Genomic DNA, 14,121 nt, shown 5'->3' with positions numbered 1-14,121 from the left:
AAAATGAGGGGGCAATAAAGGCATGAAGTGACTGGCTTACAAGGTTTCAAGAGAGAGCTTAGTTTAAGAGTGTGGGGGAAAAGAAAGAGTCCCCACTGAATAGCTATCATCTTGTCTAGATGGGTCTGGTGAAAAGAGATGGGGATAAGATTTGTAAGATTCAACAGTGAATAACTGTTATCATGACTAATCGCGACTGTCACACTTGTAAAGGCAGAAATTTTGTAACAAAAAAAAGGGGAGTGGTTAATCCCCTAGAGCCACCAAGAGATGAATGAACAAATAGAATGCAGGACCTTATCCAGAGAAGCAGCAGTTGCCAGAGATGGAGGCAGAGATGGGGGCATGGAGAGGGGGCGTGGCTGAGGACTCTAGATTCATCAACAAAGAAGAGAAGGACTAAGAACTGGTGGCCAGGAGCAGACATGCAGAATGTGCCCTTTGCAGATGTAAATTATTATATATGACTGAGTGGGGGGTTTTTGTTTGTGTGTTTTTTAAAAAGCTAAAGTAGATAGAGAGGAATACTTTTAACTCATGGTATATGGAGGGGATTATAATCCATGTAATGAAACAAGTTATATGAATGTGAAACTGATGATGTGCCCTATAAACTTACACTGAATCCACAATAAACCCTTAAATTAAAAAAAAAAACAAAAACCAAACAGCATGAGATATATAGTAAAAACACTTCCATCTTTAACAGGCTCCATTTCCACTGATGTTGTCTTACTAATGAACTTCCAATTCATGGCTGAGTATATGTGAAAAAAACAGATGTTCCCCTCTCCAAGAAATGAAAGGAAAAAAATCTTTAAGAGAATGGAATGGTTGGCATCAGCACTCTAGAGATTTTAATAAACTTCTAGAAAACTGAAAGCAAGTGGGATCATACTAACTGGTAAACAAAAAGACGAAAACAGAAATATAGACTACAAAACAAAAGAGGTCTACAACAAAAGAGGTATTTTCCCCCAAGACAGAACTAGAAACTGGAAGGGAAAAAAAAAAAAAATAAAGATCAACTAGGACTAGGGATCCTGATAAGAGAAAGCAAGGCAGAGATAATATATCATGGAACTACGAAAGTAAACATGTACCAGTGAGGGGACAAAGAAAAGCAGTTATGAGCATATGATATAAAATGAGAATGGGTTGAAATTCCACCTCAAGCCCATACAGAGGAAGAAGGAGATTCTGAAAGCATGTCATCTGAACTCCTTTAATTTCAAACTGTAACTCAGCAAAACCACTACTGAGCCAACGGGTGGCCTAAAATTCCTGGATTCAAATAATACATCTGGCTGTATGGGATCTTAGGAAAGATAAATAACTTAAGGTTTTCAGCCTCTGTGGTTGATTGAGCAAATACTTGTAGATCAGATTTGAGAATATGGGCAACAAGATGGATTTACATAATGCAAGCAACAGCCTGGATCCACTGAAAATACTATGGTCAGGGTTAGAAGCATTTTAATCCTCAAAACAGTATCTTTATTCTTTAACATATTAAAAAGGTCGTTTACAGCAGATCTGCCTAATGCAATACATCCTTTGATAGTTCGACTTCTGCTTCCATGAGAATTAACTGTAAAATGTAATCTTTGGCAACTTCACTCTTTCCTCCTTTTAACACGATGCTATTTATAGATCTGGAGTACTAATGTGGCACTGCTGACTAATGTGATGGACTACAAAGTCAGTTTGAACTGCAAGGTGGGTGGTTCAAGCTCACTAGCCACTCCTTTGAAACCCTATGCAGGGTCGCTATGGGTTGGAACTGACTTGACGGAACTTAACAACAACAAAATTTTACTGTTCCAGTTGTGAGAATTTTGGATTTCTTGACACTGAGGTGCAATCCGCAGCAAAGGCTGTAGTCTTTGATCTTCATCAGTAATTACTTCAAGTTTTCTTCCCTTCCACAATCAAGGTTATGTCATCCACATATCTGCATGTATGTCATCCTTCAAAGCTGATGCCATGTTTTTCTCTACATAATCTAGCTTCTATTATTATTTGCTCACCATACAGATTAAATAAACCTGGTGACAGAATACAACCCTAGCAGACCCTTTTCTGATTTTAAACCATTCACAGTATCCCCTTATTCTGTTCCAACAACTGCCTTTTGATCTATCTACACGCTGCTCAGGAGCACAATTAACTGTTCTAAAATTCCCATTCTTCTCAATAGAATCCTTAATTTGTTATGATCTAGTTTTTATGTATGCCTTTGCATAGTTGATAAAACACAAAAAATTGCTTTAACATTCATTCATCTGAAGGGCTATTACCATTTAGTGTACTCTAAGAAGCTGGGTTCTATGAAGGAAAACGTGGCGTCAGGATTGAAGGAAGACTCATTAACAACCTGTGATATGCAGATGATACAACCTTGCTTGCTTAGAGTGAAGAGGACTTAAAATACTTACTAATGAAGATCAAAAACCATAGCCTTCTGTATGGATTGCATCTCAATGTAAGGAAAACAAAAATCCTCACCACTGGACCAATAAACAACATCCTTATAAATGGAGAAAACAAGGAACTTGGGAAAGACTTCATTTTGCTCAGTTAAGCAATCAACACTCATGGACGCAGCAGTCAAGAAATTAAACAACATACTGGATTAGGCAGATCTGCTGCACAAGATCTCTTTTTAAAGTGTTCAAGAGCAAAGACGTCAGTTTGAGGACTAAGGTGCACCTGACCCAAGCCATGGTGTTTTCAATAACCTCATGTGCATGCGAAAGTTGGACAATGAATAAGGAATACCAATAGAAGAATTGATGCATTTGAGTTATGGTATTGGCAAAGAATACTGAAAGTACCATGAACTGTCAAAAGAACAAACAGATCTGTATAGGAAGAAATACAGCCACAGTACTTCTCGGAAGCCAGTACGGTCAGTCTTCGTTTCTCATACTTTGGATATGTTGTCAGGAAGGGCTAGTCACTGGAGAAAGATATCATAATTGGTAAAGTAGAAAAAGAGGAAGACACCCCCCACCCCCAACAAGATGGATTGGCACAGTGGCGGAAGCAATGGGCTCTGGAGTAGCAACAATTGTGAGGTAGGCCCAGGACAAGGCAGTGTTTTGTTCTGTTGTGCATAGGGTCACTATGAATCGGTACCGACTCGATGCCACTTAACAACAACAACAGCAAGAGCAAGACATAAACCCCAATGACTTTAATGGAAAAATAAACTAAAGAAAGCATCTATAAACTCCCCGCTCCCCCCACCACCATTCCAATGGAGAAACGGGATACAGAGACAATAACGGCAGAGAAAAGACCTGATCAGTCAGAACAATAAAACATAGGACTGAATGAATAAAGCTGTCATGCTAGAATAGAAAGAAAATAACTTGAATTGTATAAATATGCACTATATGTGTATATATCAGTCATTATTTTAAAAAGTGTGGCACAATAACATAAGCACTAGACTGCTAACAATAAGGTGGGTGACTCAAACCATTAGCTCCTTCTCAAAAGTCCTATACAGGTCCACTATGAGTTGGAATCTACTCAACAGCACTTAACAACAGCATATATTAAGAAGAATCCCTAAAAATTATTTCTCCACTCAAATTTAATCTGGAAGATTACAGAAGAAGATAATTATTCTTGAGTGACCTAAATAACACGTAAAAGAAGTACTTCACATCATCAAAGTAAAAATACAAAGAGAAATACATCATGACAAAAACAAAATATTGCAATGTAATATAATTAATATTTAGAGTCCCGGTGTGGTACTGCAAGATAATGCAAGGTCAGTTTGAAACTCAAGGTCAGAGGTTCAAATCCACTAGTCACTCCTCAGAAACCCTAGACAGCGTCATTATGGAGTCACAACTACGATGTGGGTTAGGGAGCTGACTGCAAAGTTGTTTGAACTGCAAGGTCGGCAGTTCAAGCTTACCAGTTGCTCCCCAGAAACCATGTCCAGGGTTGCTACGTGTTGGAACCAACTCGATGGCACTTAACAACAACAATAAGGAAAAAAACTGTTACAGGGAGAAGAGAAACAATTATTAAATTCAAAAGAGAAAACAATAAAAAATTTTCTTCTATAACATGATGACTTCAATCTGTGGAATGCAATGTTTACCTAAGGATAAAAACAAAATCATTCTGCATGAGGATAAAGAATAAGTTACTTATAAAGTCAAAGGGAAAAAAAAACAAAAACAAATTGGCACTTAACCATTTACAAGAAATCAGACTGCATAGTCATGGAACTTACTTAAGCAAATTATACACCACAACTCCACAAGTAAACGAACCAGAGAAGACAGTTTTATGATGGGATATGATAGAGAAGAGAGGAAACAATGGTAGACAGTGAATAATGATTTGTTCTTGTTGTTAGGTGTCATCGAGTCCGTACCCACCCATAGCTACCTTACGCACAGCAGAACGAAACACTGCCCGATCCTGAGCCAACCTCACTACTGTTGCCACGCTTAAGTCCATCAATGCTGCCACTTGGCCAATCCATCTCATTGGGGGTCTTCCTCTTTTTCTCTGATACTCCACCCTACCAAACATATTCTTCTCCAGTAACTGATCCCTCCTGACAATATATCCGAAGTACGAGAGACAAAGTTTGGCCATCTTGGCCTCCAAGAAGCACTCTGGCTGCACTTCTTCAGATCTGTTGGCTCTTTTGGCAGTTCATGACACTTTCAATATTCTCCTCCAACACCATAACTAAAAAGTATCAATTCTTCTAAGGTCTTCCTTATTCACTATCCACCTTTCACATGCATATGAAGTTATTTAAAATACCATGGCTTGGGTCAGGCACACCTTTTAGTCCTCAAGCTGGCATCTTTGCTCTTCAACACTTTAAAAAGGTCTTGTGCAGCAGATTTGCCTAATGCAATAAACTGTTTGATCTCTTGACTGCTGCTTCCGTTGAGTGTTGATAGTTGATCCAAGAAGAATGAAGTCCTTGATAACTTCAATCTTTACTCTGTTGATAACAATGCTGTTTATTGGTCCAGTGGTGAGAATTTTTGTTTTTTTTTAACATTGAAATGTAATCCATATAGAAAGGCTGTGCTCTTTGATCTTCATCGATAAATGTGGAATAATGGTACAGATAATTAAATCTGAGTCCTGGTGTAGTGTTGTAGTCAAGCACTGGACTGGTAACTACAGGGTCAGCAGTTCAAACCTACCAGCTGCTCCTAAAAGCCCTACACAGGGTAGCTATGAGTTGGAACTGCCTCGACAGCACACAGCAATATAACTAGATCTGAATGAATGATAAAGATTTGTATTAAATGGTATCAGCAAAACTAAATGGGAAGGGGGTGGGATGGAACGGAAAGAAACAAAGAGTACCAAAAATGTCATCTAGGGGAAGAGGGATGGGGAGAAATTATAAAATGAAAATAATCTAAATATCCTATTATATGGGGAAGGAAGGTACAGGAGAAAAAAATACATGGTAGAAAATGACAAGCACACCTGGGTGAAAGAAATTATTTTATTTTCAGTTAAGAATAGAGAAAAGATATATCTGAATAAAAAATATATATATATTGAAAGGGAAGCTAACAATAATATAGCAGAACTTCAAAATTTAAATATCTTGCAAGATTTTATTTTTAAAAATGTAATACTCCTTAAATAGACATTTAATGTTCTTAAAAAAATAAAATGGACTATAATACATTTATAAATATAATTTAAGATGTCAGGAATTAAAACTTACTAAGTTTAAAAGTCTAAACGACTATCAAGTTTAGTGCTTCAAGTTGAATCGAAAGGTTAAGGAAAATGAGTTTTAACATTTTTACTTTAAATAAACAAATTAATAACAAAGAATTTTTATATCATTATATCTAGTTTCTGAGCTCTAGTAGCATTCGTGAACATCAAAAGACTCATAGACAAATATAAAGAAGGTCCACCTTGGACTCCATGCCGAAGATTTTAATTACTGAAATACCTAAAGTCTTGCACTAACATGCCTCACGTTTAAGGCAGATTTATGACTGAGTATAAAGACAGTCTAATACTAAACTCCAAATTACATAAAATTTTCTGAGATTAAATGATACTCGCATCAGACTCTGCTGATTATAATTAAATTCATTATCTTCATAACACTGATAAGAATATGTTGGGTAAAGTTATATCTAATCTTGAAAGGCTATTTTCAGAGCTATATGATGCCCTAGATCCTATCTTCAATGTTACATAGCAATATAAATATCTTTTTTGGCAATTACACATCTTTTTTGGCATCTTATCAAATAGATTGTTGAGTGTTAAATGTGAGATGCCTTTGATAAATCACACAGTATAAAGCACGCCTGGGTGTAATACTGCTATATATTCCGATGGCTAATTGTTAACACTGGTAGTGTAGTGGTTACGAATCAGGCTGCGAACCTCAAGGTCAGCAGTTTGAAACTACCAGCTGTTCCGCGGAAGAAAGATGAGGCTTTCTGCTCTTGTAAAGATTTACAGCCTCGGAAACCCTGTACAGGGTCGCTATGAGTCGGAATCGACTCCACGGCACAGGACAACAGCAACAACAACAATTGTTAACACTGCTCTATCCTTTCAGGCTCAAAAACTAATTATAGGGAATCCCAAAATCAAGAATTTACTCAAAAAGACCAAAGGACAATCACAGTATTAAAAAAACAAAAGTGGCAAGTGAAATAATAGTTCTATAGGCTTTCAGGGAGATTTATCTAGTTAAGTAAGTCATCCTAGATCTGAAAGACAAGCAGAACTCCAGAAAAAAATATATATATAATACCATATTACCGTTGTTAAACTGTCAAACTCGTAGTATCTTAAATTCATGGTTATCATTTCAAAAAGGCAGAGAATTAATGAAGCAATTAATAACAAATTATAATCAATCACCTGCATCAACTATTGTTAGTTCTACAATGCTACAAGAAGTCCTGGTGCTCAACTGCTAACCAAAGGCTCTCAGTTCAAACCCACCTGCCTCTCCTTGGAAGAAAAACATGACAATCTGCTTCCATAAAGATTATAGCCTAGGAAGCCCTATGAGATAGTTCTCCTCTGTCCTATAGGGTCTCTATTGTCCTCTCAATGCACACAACAACCACATAATACTACAAACAAATAAAGATATTTAAACAATTAAAACACATTCATCAATTCATTCTGTTTAATAGGAGAGAGGAGTCTCTTCTCACTTAAAATCAATCGTCCTATAATAGAGATGTAAGTGAAGATATGATTTGAGGGATTTGGAAACTTGATTTGGGTGCCTGATTTTAAAAGTACACATGTTCTAAATATAGGATTCAATTATACACTACATTTTAATCTGTGACTGTTTCAAAGTATATGTCATATTTGCCTGACTGAATATGTCAATAACGCCATATTAGAAAAAAACTGAACAAGAGCATAAAATAATCATGCCTACCCTCATATGGCAAAGAACTACACCTTTCCGTGACTGAGTTTTAGTCAAAAATTCCTAGATTCCCTCAAGTCACATCTTTAAAATGTCATATTAATGTGTGTTTTACTTCACTTTTATGTCTGCTGCATAATCTATACTAACTGGTGCTCAGAAAGTATTCAAAGAAGGAACTTTGAACATGAGAGATCAGCTGCTGTTGTTGTTCGGTGCCATCGAGTCGGAACCGACTCATAGCGACCCCATGCACAGCAGAACGAAACAATGTCCGATCCTGGGCCAACCTCACTACCCCCACCACACTTGACGCCATCAATGATGTCACCTGGCTGATCCATCTCTTTGGGGGTCTTCCTCTTTTTCTCTGACCCTCCATCTTACCCAGCATGACATCCTTCTCCAGTGACTGTTCTCTCCTGACAATATGTCCAAAGTATGAGAGACGAAGCTTAGCCATCCTGGCCTCCAAGGAGCACTCTGGCTGCACTTCTTCCAAACAGATCTATTGGTTCTTTTGGCAGTCCATGGCATTTTCAGTATTCTCCTCCAACACCACAACACAAAGACATCAATTCTTCTATGATCTTCCTTATTCACATATTATTACATAGTAGAGAAAAGAATTTAATAGAAAATATATCAAAAATCTTTTTTAAAAACTAAAATCTTATACTTTTTAAAGTAAGTTAAACCTCCATTAAAAGTTTTGCTCTACAATGTGACCAATGCAGCTCTTTGAGCCTCATCTACAAAACAGAAGTAATACCTACTTTATACTTGTTGTTGTTGTTTTGTGCCGTGGAGTCGGTTCCAACTCACAGCGACCCTGTACAGAGTTTCCGAGGCTGTAAATCTTTACAGGAGCAGAAAGCCTCATCTTTCTCCCGAGGAACAGCTAGCTGGTAGTTTCAAACTGCTGACGCTGAGGTTAGCAGCCCGATTCATTAACCACTGTGCTACCAGACTGATATAGGTAAGTGATATACTGTATATAATATACATTCTTGCCCCAGTAAATTTCAAGTAAAGTTTTTTTTCTTCCATGAAATAAAGCGTGTAGTTTCCTTTTCTGGTTCATACTCCTCCTACTTATTTGTAGAACTAACAATCTCTAAAAAAAAAAAAAAAAAACAGCTGCTATCAAGATGACTCCAACTCATGGCAACAACACATATGTATGACAAGAACTGTGCTCCACGGGGTTTTTAATGGCTCATTTTTTTAGGACTTTCTCCCTAGGCACCTCAAAGAAGATTTGAACTTCCAATCTTTCAGTTAGGAATCAAGCATGTTCAATGATCTCTAAGAAATATTCCATCTAAGGATTCAATGGTAGACAAGCTTGAATTTCCAACATGAAGGAAACTGGACAACTTCCCACAGTGCTAGAATACAAGAAAAAATACTCATTCCTCAATCAAGTGCAAAAATATACCACTCCAAAAGGTACAGGACCCACATTAATGTCCCTCTGAGAGTACTTTCTCCAATAGCAGATGGTAGCCAGAAACACTTACAATGTTGGTGTTGTTATTGTTTTTAAGTGCCATCGAGTCAGTTCCGACCCATAGTGACCCTGAGTACGATTTCTGAGGAGCGACTGGTGAGCTTGAACCACCAACCTTGCAATTCAAACAGCTTTGCAGTTTGGCACATTAACCCACAGCGCCACAATATAGGTATGTTGTTGTTGTTGTTATGTGCCATCGAGTCGTTTCCGACCCATAGCGACCCTGTATAGGGTTTCTGAGGGTGTAAATCTTTACGGGAGTAGGAAGCCTCATCTTTCTCCCGCGGTGCAGCTGGTAGTTTCGAACCACTGACCTTAAGGTTCGCAGCCCGATTCCTAACCACTATGCTACCAGAGCTCCTTACAATATAGCTATAGTACAACCTTATTCTCTTAGCCATGGTGCCCCAAGTGGCACAATGCCATTCTTTCTAGAGTGAATTTAAAACGGAGTGTAGAGTCTATTCAGCAAAAAAAAGAATAGGTCACAATCTTTGTCATCATTCACGTCATTAAATGTATGTGTGTATAAGACTGTAAATTACATAGAATTCAACCAAATAATAGCAGCTTGTTTCCATGTGTATTAGCACACAGTTTTAAAAGGAAACTTTGCTATACAATTTTATTATTAAATCTAGTATATAAAAACAACTCTCCTACTCAACAATAAGTCTACTATTTGGCAGTCTCGAGTTACAGCTGCAGTTAATACTATCCAATCCTTTACCTTAAACACCCACATGCACATTTTTTTCTGTTAGATATTTCAGTTGGAACACCACAGTGTTGTGAAACCACAACACTGCTGCCACATTTCCTCATGTCTTATTGCTGAATTGGTGAGAAATACTACATATAATCTGGCCTTACTTGACCTCTCCGTTGGATTTGTAAATAAATACAATCAAACCTCAGGGACATATTTTATTTGAGAGAACCAGGGTTAATATTCAGATAGAAAATATAATCATAAACAGAGGACAAATGTCCTATAGTATGATGGTATCCAAGTACAATGCATCTATTAGTTCAATTTCCCAGAATGAAAATGCTGCTTTTTACTCCTGAGAAAAAGTTTAATCTTACATAGATTTGCACTGATGTTTAACTGTCAAGAAATCGCAGAAAGATTCCTCCTGCCGAACAAATCTAGTATCGCAGTACCATATGTACTGTAACAGAAAGTTAACAATCCAGTATACCTCAAAGAGACAAATACTGCAAAGTAACGTGCACAACTTTAATACCAGACCACACAAGTTTAATACAAACAATGCAAATCAACACGAAACAACTATTTTATTTTCACTAATTGTTAGTAATGCACTGACCATATTAGAAAATAAAAATTATGTATACTATCAGCGTACCTTAGGAGAAAAGTGGTTTTCTCAAATAAGAAGGGCTAAATAAAATTATGAGAGAATAAGAGTTGAGATAAAAAGGATTTCATATGCTAATAAAATAGATCTTTTCATATTAAGCATTAAAATTATTTTTACATTAAAAAGATACTTCTTTAACTACTGATTAACAAATTGAGCGTGGGTTTCCAAGAGTTCCTAATTTTCAATCCCTTCTTTTATGTCTCCAGAAGTTTTCATTTGTTAACCATGTATGAAAAATAGAAGGCAGAAAAGAAAAAAAAAACCCTAAAATGGGTAACAGACAACAGATTAATAAACAACAGTCACTGTTCACCAATACTACTGAATTTTGGAGAGTTTCTGAATTAGAAGACATCTTCTGAAATTTTCAATTATAAAGTTAACATTTAGAGAATCAAAATCCAAGAAAAGAAAATGGGATATAAAGCCAGAGACAAGTAGCATGGTTCTTGAAGCCATGAAATGACCAATTTGTAATTAATCAAAAATTTTCATATACATTACTAAAGCAAAAAAAGCATTGACCAGAATACATTCAATGAAGGAGAAAAATCTATTAAGGAAATGTAAATTCCAATCAGACTCAGGAAGAGGTAGTATTCTTTATGAGCCTGTACCTGATATTCCTGAAATTCAGCTACGAAACCTGTCTAACACCTTTTCTTCCTGGTGTTCAAACAAGTCATTTAAAACACATTTTACAAGCTCAGGGCAAGTTGTGGAATGAAGAGTGTTATAAGGTAATAATATACAACTTGAAACCTGTTCTCTTCAACTCCAAGTCTTCTTTAGAGAAAAGAATGTCTTATTGGAAAAGACACTGAAAGACAGAGAATAAAAAGGGGGATGAGCACCAAGGAACAAAGGGCAAGAGACTACAGATTAAATAATTACCTGAAGTCCTCTTTTCCTTCTTCCTCTTCACTGTCAGTCACCTGGGCTATCACTTCAGAATCCAACCAAAATACACTGTCATCTCCTGAAGTGTTACTCTCACTTTCAGTCTCCAGTTTGTATCCAAACATTTTAAACGTCAAGGCATGAAAACAAAGAGCATGAACGTTAAGGTGTCCCAGCTATATTTATGTACTCTCAGGTGTGTGGCTGGGACACTAGTGATATGTGATCATGCTGCACCACAGCCTATTTACCTGCTGGCTTAATTACAGTTGGGGTAGACAGGAAATCACACACAGCATACTCATTGCGTCTGACTGCAGCACCTGTTACACCATCGATCCCTCCCACTGCCTTAAGGCCTTATGACCCAGATAACCAGAAGGACAGTCCAAATAAAGTGATTCCTCAGCAATAATTTATTACTTATTTAACAACTAGTATTTTTCTTCTCAACATTCCCAATTAATATGCTGAAAACAGAAATTCTTAAAAGTTAGTTTTTATTATTTGTATCCTTTTCTAACTCAGATATAAGAAAGGTCAGCAGGAAACTTGAAAGGATAACATTATCAGAAAAACACAATGAGAGGTACAGTTAAGTTCATTACAATAATAGAGAAGACATGCAAGGACCTGACCAACTTCATACCTTCTACTATTTACACCCATCTTTCCTGCTCCTCAATAATAACTTGTCATTTACATCTGTGCACAGGTATTCAGAGTGGAACTTAGAAGGCAGAGTTTGCTATAGCCCTTTAAAGAAAAAAAGTAAATATCATAGGTAAAAGATGCTGACAATTACATTAAATAAATGAAGGTGAAACTTACACACCTATTTAAACTGTAGATACCCATGATGGCAATAAAACGATTAACTGGGAAAGGAGTGAAAACTATAGCATTTAGGGCAATGTCCAAATATGCAAAACGTATAAACCTAAAGACCATATAAAGCAATAAAGAACCATAAGACATACATTTAATTTTACTCAAAACAAAAAAGTTCTGGTACGGTGCTGTAGGATAAGCATGAGGTTGCTAACCGCAAGTTTGGCAGTTCAAACCTACTAGGCACTCCTCGGACACACTAAACACGATTACTGAGTTAGAACCAACTTGATGATGTTTAATAACAACAACATAACAGAAATATGAAATAACTACAATAAGATGCTTTTTTTCATGTATCAGATAGATTTTAAAAGGTTTTAATAAACTGTTTAGAGATGACACATGAAAAATAAATACACAATGAAGGTGGGAATATAAATTGGCATAAATTCTATAGAAGGACTTTGGAAAAAGCTATAAAAACATAAAAAATAAATCTCTTTGGTCCAGTAATTCCACTAACTCTTACAGAAATAGGAGCTAAGACATCAGGCAAGATGTTGGATTAGGCACACACAAAACACAGACACGCTACAGTAAAGATTTTGATAAAGATTTTGATATAGTTCAAACCAACCTAATGGTAGAGTATTCATCCTATAGTGCCATACAATAAAGATACGAGAGACCATATGAAACACAAAAGAAAATTCTAAAAGTCTAAACTTCAGAGTAAAGATATGAGAAGTGGATTGAGTGCTTTCTGGGAAGAGAAGCTGTGTAGGGATGATGAGAGATGTAGAATGGCCAGCAAGATGTGGCCAGAAAGATCATCCTAAAATTTTGTGAGCAGCTTTGATGACAGAGTTGGTTTGGCAGAGCAGAATCACATAGAAAATGGGAAAGGAGAAATTCCTTCTTTCTCCCCACACTTCTCTGCTGACCAGAGATGTAGCCAACTCCTCATCCACCCCAAGTACAGACCCTACTCTTGGGCACTTTTCTGAGCTGTATGGTTTTGAGCCATGCCAGTGTGAGGTGGAAGCAGGTTGGATTGCTCTGGTGTTTCAATGAAGGTGGGCTCAGCTTCAAATCTACAGAACCCTCAGAGTCACTAGACTAGCACTGTTGTTACTGTTAAGTGCCTCAAGTTGGTCCCCACTCATAGCGACCCTATATAGGTTTCCAAGGAGTGGATGGTGAGTTTGAACCGCCAACCTTCTGGTTCAAGCCAACCTTGCAGTCCAGTACTTATCCTAAAGTGTCACACCAAGACATAAAAAAGCTAGAAGACACCTTCATAAACAGTCACCCTGCTGCCCTGTGGTCCTAATAGACACTGAAACCAGTTCCATCAGGGGTCTCCAAGAACTACTTCCAGATTGAGTCCTCTGAACATACATAACACATGTTATGGTGGTGGTTAACGGCCATCAAGTCAGTTCTGACTCATAGTGACCCTGTGTAGGGTTTCTGAGGAGCAGCTGGTGGGTTTGAACTGTTGACCTTGTAGTTTGCAGTCCAGTGCTGACCCTACAATGCCACACCAGACATCTGAAATCTATAGGAACACCAAGGCCAGGAAATCCGCTGTCACATCTCTGCCATGCCCACCTGTGAGCTCCATGACGGTAAGCAGAAACTCCCAAGAATTTCTACTCTCTAGTTCAACAGCTACACTGGCCTTTTGTGGTTTTGTTTTTGACGTTTTCCTTTTGGTGTTTCATTGTTTTTGTTTATTCTTTCTTCCCTTTCTTCTTGTCTTTTCAAACTGGTGAATTTTATCCTTTCTCTCTCTTTTTTCTTGCTTTTCTTCTGTTTCTCATTTTCCATCTTCTTCTTCTTTTCCCCTTTGACTCTTTCTTTACTACCATCTACTCTCTTTCTCTTTTCTTCCACCCTCTCCCTAGTTTTAATACGTGCTTTTAAGTTTTTTTCCCTTTTATTTGCGTTTTCAAGAGCAAAGATATCAATTTGAGGACTAAGGTGCACCTACCCCCAAGCCATGCTATTTTCAATTACCTCATATGAAGGAGCTCTGG

The 14,121-nt window shown here is 37.3% G+C and overlaps 1 protein-coding gene across 1 annotated transcript in view; it reads right to left on the bottom strand.

The window, feature by feature from the left end:
- Window positions 1-11,349, bottom strand: part of ARHGAP32 (Rho GTPase activating protein 32) — a 325,690-nt gene extending 314,341 nt beyond the window's left edge. Inside the window, exon 1 of the mRNA XM_006873075.1 lies at window positions 11,240-11,349. The gene's annotated coding sequence lies outside the window, so the exon portion shown is untranslated. The remainder of the gene's footprint in view (window positions 1-11,239) is intronic.
- Window positions 11,350-14,121: the final 2,772 nt, after the last annotated feature.

The sequence above is a fragment of the Chrysochloris asiatica genome, unplaced genomic scaffold (genome assembly GCF_000296735.1).
Source record: "Chrysochloris asiatica unplaced genomic scaffold, ChrAsi1.0 scaffold00222, whole genome shotgun sequence".
NCBI classification, from domain to species: Eukaryota; Metazoa; Chordata; class Mammalia; order Afrosoricida; family Chrysochloridae; genus Chrysochloris; species Chrysochloris asiatica.
Note: the sequence above shows the minus strand (reverse complement) of the source record. Positions and strands in the feature narration are given on the sequence as shown.